This window comes from Nannobrachium achirus (genome assembly GCF_963921795.1).
Source record: "Nannobrachium achirus genome assembly, chromosome: 9".
In the NCBI taxonomy this organism is placed as follows: domain Eukaryota; kingdom Metazoa; phylum Chordata; class Actinopteri; order Myctophiformes; family Myctophidae; genus Nannobrachium; species Nannobrachium achirus.
Window position 1 is genome coordinate 66487613 of NC_137818.1, and position 8712 is coordinate 66496324.

General features: G+C 45.8%; 1 long non-coding RNA gene across 1 annotated transcript; it reads left to right on the plus strand.

Moving 5' to 3' along the window:
* Window positions 1–1545: 1545 nt before the first annotated feature.
* LOC308292068 lies at window positions 1546–8712 on the plus strand. Its single transcript, XR_013962382.1, has 3 exons — window positions 1546–1819; window positions 1935–2033; window positions 8608–8712. It is a non-coding gene; the product is annotated as an uncharacterized lncRNA (long non-coding RNA).

The following is an 8712-nucleotide window of genomic DNA, read 5'->3' on the forward strand; positions in this document are numbered from 1 at the left end:
TAATCATATCCATAATAATACATGTTTCCCTTAAAAACCTGCACTATCCACACCTTTCACACAGATTTAACTTCTTGCTAAATAGTTACTATATCAATTTTAAATCATTGAATCGAATCGTATCGTTTCGCCATGAATGAACCAATATCGTCCATGTATCGTATCGTCAACTATGTATCGTGATATGTATCGAATCGCTAGTGCCAATGACGTCTCTTGACGTTTTTTTTCCAAAGGCCCTGGGTGCCAATGACGTCTCATGACGTCTTTGGTGTTTTTTGTATAGAAAAAAAATCTTTTTTTTTTTTTTAAAGATGTCAAAATGACCTGAGATCAGAGAGATGCTTTTCTCTGTTTGTGTGTTGGCTCCCTCGTTTAGCTGATTGAGAAAATGTGTGTTCATTCTAGTGGATGGACACTTCTTTTCATTCAAACAGCTCTATCTCTGGAACCATTTGTCTGATTGACAAAATTATTTTTGCCACTGAATCACAACAACTGTGTCTGTTTCTTTTATATAAAAACATTATATATAAAAAAACATTTTTTTTCATTGCATAGTAAAGAAAAACATACAAAACCGTAGCACAGCTACCTTGGAGCCATTTTGGCACAGACGACCACTGTTACCTTGGATTCACAGCCGAGAATATGAACATGAAGCCGGGCTGAATGAATGAGAAGACACCGCTGAGTACCGAAATTAAGTCGGGAGGTCACAACATTTCGGCAGCACCGTGGAGCCAAGTTTAGTCGGTTGACGCCCCTCCGAAGCAGGGACGACGACCCATATTTGGGTTCGCCTAGTGCCGAACCGAAATAAGTTAGGCTCTTTATAAGAGTGTGAATCGACCGCAAGGCTGCCCTGAGGGGTGTGCCCCTGGAGGAGATCTGTGCCGCTGCCTCTTGGGCATCACCAGGTACATTTGTTTGATAATACAGGGTTAACGTTGCCACCCCGCATCCACTGGGTGTGGTCCTCTGCCCGGAGTCCTTCGATTCTGTCCCTCTGAGGTTTGTACTTATGATTCCTCGTGACTTTGTTGGTATACGTCATTCGGTGCTTTAAGCTGGCGGTCAGGAAGGATTAAATAAAATGAAAGTTACGTATGTACGGTTCTTTGAATCCCGAATGACCTCCAAAGCACTCAGAATCCTCGCTAGAAAATTCTGTAGGGACTGATTCCCTGATGACCCCTGGAAGATATAGACCACTACTGGGTGATTTCTTTTGGTATAAACACTCGAACTAGGCATGCGTGAAGGGAACATTCAGTGCTTTAAGCACCGCCAATGGCGGTCATTCGGGATTCATTCGTTATATGGCTGTTTATCACAGTAAAGGTTATGTTTTCACAGCACCAAAGTAAAAATGCGAGTTGGACTCATCATGGATCCAGGGCTGAAATTTTATTCGAAAAAGCTTGGTATTGTAATCTCTTTTAACCCTAATACATTAACTCTGATGTATTGCCTGTACAACTAAAACAAAATCAGATTTTAAATAACAATGCATTTTGCATTATGATCTCAACTACATTGCAATACTGTGTACATTACAAAAATAATACTCATTTCAGCCTTAATAATCATTTCAGCCTTAAAAGTACAGACGGTGGAGGTGGAACTGACCCGCGACAATTCAACTTTAATGGCAGCGATACGGAGAGCCTTCCCGGTCATTGGTGACAAGACATTTGTTCTTGCAACTCTTGACATTCGCAAGAAGATTAACGTCATTGGACAGGAATCATGGTCATCTGAGGGCCTGCAGACATTGAGTCAAAATAAAAGGTCGGCTATCTACATTATACTTAAGGTACAGTATGCTAGACGCCATGCCGTGAGATTATGGATTGCAGGCAAAAAGTTGCCATGAATAGAACTTGCATAACAAAATGAAGGTGGGTTTTCTCGTTCTGCTCCCTCCACAGGATAAAATCACTCGTCCTGAAGAGGAGTTCCTGACATCGGACAAATCAGATGGGGAGTCCGATGGCAGTAGTGGTGGCATCTTGGTAGATTCTGATTCTGTAAGATATGACAAACTACTGCTGCTACTGTGGTGCACACAACGATATCTGCCTATCAATCTAGCTTCATGTCATTTAAGCACAATCGTTTACATTGACTTCAAACTAATAGAGAATGTATAACACAACATTTGATCACCACATGTCTATTGTAGGGTAGTGATTCACAACTACCCTACAAATCATAGTATACTGTAATTATTGTGGGCTTGCTGTAGGCGAGTCCACCTTGTTCTACCCCAGTTTATATAAATGTATAACCTCCCAAGGTTCCCCCCACTTTCTTCGACATCTAACTACTTCAACACACTTTGCTCTCATAACTCTTTCATACGTTCACATAAAAACCTTGTTCCAACTTTGAATTGTTCAGCGATGTTTGAAGTTTCATTGGTGTTTTAATAATTTTGAAAAAGTTTATACGTTTTTAAATATTTAACTTTATTCGTAAATCTTTCATCCCATAGAGAATTAATGGGATAGAACTTTCAAATTATCACTTTTTCACTTGACTTTGCAGCCTCATTACTCTGGCATACTTTTACTTAGGAGCGTGATTCAAACTTGAAAACGCTCACAAGCTTTTGGACTTCTTCTTGGTTCAAACGGCATATCATACGGTTTTTCCACAATCGCAGTTCAAAGGTAGAGTGGTTTGGGGTATTCTTGGCTGGGGTATGTTTTCTTTTGCCCAGATGTTTTGTGAATATATTGTCCTCACGGCCAAAATAATCAACTTTTATGCATGTTTTTTGGCCAGTTTGTAGCCACGCTCGTCACAGAGACATACAGAATGTGATCTATGGCCCTCTAAGTGACTGAATGTAGCCCCATAGAGTCCCATTGAAATGTCTCACATCTTCAGACTATTTCTAAAGACCATTTCAAACTGCTCTAACGCCCACATTTTTGATCGGATTAACACCAAAATCGTTTGGGTCATAGAGCAATGTCTTCAGCCACTCATGGAACAAAGAACATGTGCGTTCGACTTTTAGTTTTTTTCCGATATAGCGATCAGTTCAGATCTTGCGCTCTTGTTTGTTGGCCAGTAGCTTGAACAAACGGTAAGTTCTACAAGCTCACAAGCAAAGGTCCTCCTTATTAACTTTAATTACAGTGCTGAGTCAGTGGTCTGACATGATTTACAAGCTCACAACAAGTTGCTCTGTGCAAGCCCCCAGACACCAGGGGGAGGACTGAAGCCAAATTGACATGGTGGCCGTTTGAGGTACTGCAGCTTTTTTACGGTTGGGGCCAGAAACATGAACGCGCATCTAGGCTTTTTTGTATTGACTGCGCGTTCATACCGGAAGCGCTCGTTCATGAATTGAAGCCCCAGCGCGTCCATGAACACAAACTATGATGCAAAACGTGTCACTTAGGCCCCACTACGTCACGTTTTACAACCGGAAGAAGGGGTTGAAATTTGGCTTCATCCGCTGGGTGAGCAACTCAATACAAGTGGACTACAGGATATCTGGTGCCCTCTCTATACTTATTATAACTCTATGGCTCTGTGTAACTTTGTGAGTTTGTAGATCGGCTATTTATCTGGTTCTCAAAGTGTGGTCTGGGGAACACATGGATGCACACACGCACGTATGCAAGCATGCACACACTTACTTTGCTTATGGCAGTCCGTCGATGTCGACGATGACGTTGCTCCAAATAGAGTTCATGGGTTGATTATTGTGGTTGTGCCTTTCGTCTGTGCATAGCCAGATGGCTGCTCAGACCGATGCGTGATCCGCAGACTTTGTCACAGGAGGGGCAGGGGAAGGCAGCGGTGGTGGTTGGTGGTGCTGTGGCACGTTGGTGCCTCTGTGCACGCCGCTGTACTCTCCTCTCTGTGAACTTCTCCTGAAGACGAGTGACTCCCTGACGACAGGTAGCGCTCCAAGTGTGGCGATCAACAGCCAGGGACTCGAGGGTTGGTAGTTTAATGTCACATTTCTTCAGGAGGGTTTTGATATGGTCCTTGTACCGCTTTTTCTGGCCCCCAGCAGACCTTTGACCAACTAGTAGCTGGCCATACATGATCTGTCGGGGTAGACGGTGGGCTGGCATACGGATCACATGCCCAACCCATCTCAGGTGTTTTTGGCCAAGGAGCACTGTAATGCTGGGGGTGTTGGTCCGGTCATAAATTTCAATGTAGGGCACCATGTCTTCCCAAGTCAAGCCCAGGATCCTGTGGAGGCAACGGATGTGGAAGGCCTCTAGACTGTGGATGTGCCTCTGGTAGGGTGTCCAGGTTTCCGAACCATAGAGCAGCGTGGAGAGGCAAACTGCCTTGTATACAGCTGCCTTGGTGGAGATGGTGAGGTTCCTATTTTGGAAGACCCTGGACCTTAGCCTTCCAAAGGAGGCAGAAGCCAGGCCAATTCGAGCCTGGATGTCGTCTTCTATGGTGCAGGATGAAGACAAAGTGCTCCCAAGGTAGGTGAAGTGAGGGACAGTGGCTAATGGATGCCCGTCCAGGGTGAAGATTGGCGTGTTTGGCTGGGGAGTGAACTCCTGCACGAGTATTTGTGTCTTCTTTATGTTGATCTGGAGACCAATGGCAGTGTATATGGAGGCAACTACATTTAGTGCACGCTGAAGGGATTCTGCTGAGTGGGCAAGTAGAGCGCAGTCATCGGCGTACTGTAGCTCCAGGATATGCTGGGTGGTGAGTTTGGTAGTGGCTTGGAGGCGACTGATGTTAAAAAGGTTACCATCCAGCCGGTACTGTATCCGAATCCCATCTGTGGGGTCCAGATATTTATGGGACAGGAGGGTGACAGTGGAGATGAACATATTAAATATGGTTGGGGCTAGGACACACCCTTGCTTGACCCCCACGTCCACACTGAAAATTGGGGATTGTTGGCCACCGTTACTCACGCATGCCTGCATTCCATCATGTAGCTGCCAGGGGAAATTGCGGAACTTTGCTGGCACACCTAACTTCCCCAATACTTTCCACAGCATGTCCCGGTTGACTGTGTCGAAGGCCTTGGACAGATCTATGAATGCCATGTACAGGTCTTTGCGGTGTTCTCTGCATTTTTCCTGTACCTGTCTTGAAACAAAGATCATGTCTGCCGTGCTACGATCACGTCTAAAGCCACACTGAGATTCGGGCAGGATGTTTTCAGTTACATGGGTTGCTAATCGATGTAAGAGAATCCGTGCTAGCACCTTCCCAGCCGTGGATAGAAGAGAGATACCTCTACTGTTACCGCAGTCTGCTTTGTCACCTTTCCTCTTATAGATCGTTATGATGTTAGCATCCTTCCAATCTTGAGGGATGACTTCTGAAGACCAGATGGCAGTGATCAGCTTATGCATTCTACGGAACAGAAGATATCCACCATACTTTAGAATTTCTCCCGGGATCTCGTCAAGGCCAGGGCTCTTGTTGTTTTTTAGTCCCTTAATGGCCTTGCGTACCTCTGAAAAGGTGGGGGAGAAGTCCAGCATGTCTACAAGGGGCAGGCAAGGGAGGTCGGAGAGTATGTCCATCTGTACAGGATTTGATGTGTTCAGCAGTGTCTTAAAGTGCTCAGCCCATCTATCCAGGATCTGTTGTTTGTCCTTGTAGAGGGTGGCGCCATCTGCTGACCTTACCGGGGTGATGCTTTTCCTCTGTGGGCCATAGATGGACTTGATGGCATCATAGAAAGCATGACAGTTGTTGGTGTCCACCAGTCATTCTCCATGGCTCTGAGGGTGCGCTGGGTTTCACTTCTGAGGCGGTTGAGGTGAGCCTTCAGTACAGTGGATTGTGGATTTGAGAGATAGGCTGCAAGGGCCTTGTGTTTTGCTTGAAGCAGATCATGAATTCCCGGTGCACTGTTGTCGAACCAGTCTTGGTGTCTCCTTCTGGTGTACCCTATAGACTCCACAGCCGCTTGGTGAAGGGCCGTGCGTAAGGTGCTCCATGTCGATCCGATGTCTGGATCTGCTGGTGTTTCGGGACTATTGGACAGCTGGTCAGCTACCTTTTTCCTAAGCTGGTTGACCGAGTGCTCGGACTTCAATGCATCACAATTAAGCCTCCTGGAGGGTGGTGTTTTTCTCTGTTGAGGGCGGATTTCTAGGTCAATCTTTGTTCTGATCAGACGGTGGTCAGTCCAACAGTCGGCTCCACGCATGGCCCTGGTGATGCGCACCTCCTTCCTGTCCGCCTGACGAATGATGATGTATTCTAGGAGATGCCAGTGTTTAGAGCGAGGGTGCTGCCAGGATGTTTTGTACTTGTTCTTCAGTTGGAACAGGGTGTTTGTGATGACCAGTTGATGCTCAGAGCAAAGAGTGAGGAGACAGAGACCATTGTCGTTAAGCTTGCCAACACCGTGCTGACCAATCACTTCCTTCCACAGTGCACTGTCAGAGCCCACTCTTGCGTTAAAATCTCCAAGAAGAACGAGCTTGTCAGTGGGAGGTGTTTTGCTGATGGCGGAGTGCAGGGAGGTGTAGAACTCTTTCTTGCATTGAGGGTCAGCAATCAGTGTTGGGGCATAAGCGCTGATGAGGGTGCAATAACGGTTCTTTGTGAGGGGAATCCGCCAGGTCATCAGTCGTTCGCTAATGCCAACAGGGGATTCTGGAATCTTCTGAAGTAGGGAGGTCCTCACAGCAAAGCCTACCCCATGGAGGCGGCGGGAGCCTTCCGGAAGCCCCTTCCGGAAGAAAGTATAGCCTTCTCCCACCTCTGCTATGGAATCCTCCCCATGGAAGCGGGTTTCGCTGAGGGCCGCAATGTCGATGTTATATCTCTTCAGCTTGTGCGCCACCAGCGCTGTTCTTCTGCGGGGGCCAGAGGAGTCATTGCGCACGTCCAGAAGAGTTCGAACGTTCCAAGTCGCCATCGTGAGTGTCAATCGTGTTTTCTTTTTGTGTTTTCGACCGCATAGGGGATGACCCGGCAGCTGCGGTAGGCTGCCCGGGTGAAGAGGAACAGACCATTTTTAGGCCACCTTTTCTAGGCCCTTCCCATTTCAGGGTGAGCAGGGTGGGGCTGCTCAGTCACGTGGAAAGCTGCCGGAGAGACACGCTGTTCCGTCCCGTATCTCGGCGACCATCTATCCCACGCCGCCTACGTGCAGAGTTGGGCTAGGTACTCCCAGTCACATCCTGACCTGTATCTGCTACCCTTCTCCATCGCCGCAGGACTTGGGGGGTGGGGAATGGGGTGGGATTGGGGGTGGAGTTATTTGGAGCAGGCCTGCGCAAGGAGTTGATTATAGTGAAGGAAGTGGTGCGCAGTCACTACCCTCACTACCTTGGCTCCACCCTACGTCCTCCAGTGGCATGAAAAGCTCATGACGACCTTCTGTAGAGAGGAGTTGCAGAAGACTGCCAGCACATCAGTCTGTTAATGGCTGCCTGATGCGGGTCTTCACAGCAGATTTGTCCTTCCGGGTTCACTCCCGTAGCCAACATGTACAGTGCACCCAGTAGGCAATGAGGCACCAATTAACCTTCATCCGCCTTCACTGCCGTTGTGACGTGTGTCACGTGTCCTCCGCCGTTGTGGTCTTCGGACCGCTCTTCGTCTGGAACCTCCCCCTCGACCTTACCGCCATGGGTGACCCTACCAGGAGCATAAGCTCCCGACGGCATTGCTCTCAGGTTCATTGGGACACGCAAGGTTCTCCACCACGACAAGGTGGCGATCCATGGAGAACCGGTCTTAATCAAGACACACCGAAACGCAGAAACCTTATTTGTCTTACAAACCTGTTGTTGGTGTCATTTGACTTGATTAAGAGTCCTTCACCTTAATTGGTTTAGCGTAGCCCTGCCCCCTCTTCTGATTAGTCGAAACTTTATTTGGCTATAACTCATCAACCGTTTCATTTTGTCGTCAAGTCATTTGACTTGAGTAGAGGCTTAATGAGTACTTTTACTTTACATACTTTAACAATACTTTTCAAAATACCAATACTTGGTATTTTGAGTACTTTTACTCAAATATGTTTTTACTTCATAATGAGTACTTTCGATATTTTAACAATACTTAATTTTTTGTATTTTGAGTACTTTTACTCTTTGGTATTTTGAGTAATTTTACTCAAATATTTTTAACTTCATAATGAGTACTTTTCAATTCTTAACGAGTACTTTTACTTCGATACTTTATTGATACTTTTTACTCTTTTGTATGTTCAGTACTTTTACTCAAATATACTTTTACTTCAGTTTAATTTTTTTTTATTTTTTTACTTTCGATACTTTTGAGTACTTTTACTCAAATATGTTTTACTTCATAATGAGTACCTTTCAAGTCTTAACAGTTCTACTGCTAGATTTATTATTTATGTATTTATTTGTGCTGGTGCCAGAAAAAATGTTGTAGAAAATTATCTATTGATTATATCCAAACCAACCAAACCATGTATCTGTACTGTAGCCAAACTGACGGCAGGGGGAAGCCTTATGCAATGAATGGATGGATGGATGGACGGACGGACGGACACAGTTTCTGCCGGAACTGCTTCTCTAGTTAGTGTAGAAATTGTTATTGTTCTTCGCCCTAAACTTTCTGCTCTTAACCATTTGACTTTCAATGTGTTTCACTCAGGTTGTCAAGGAGCTTTGCCGGAAGTGCCAGCAGCAGGTTCCACTGCAGTATTTGGAAGAACACTTGCAGGCCTGTGGACCTGGGTAATTATAACTTTTACATTTG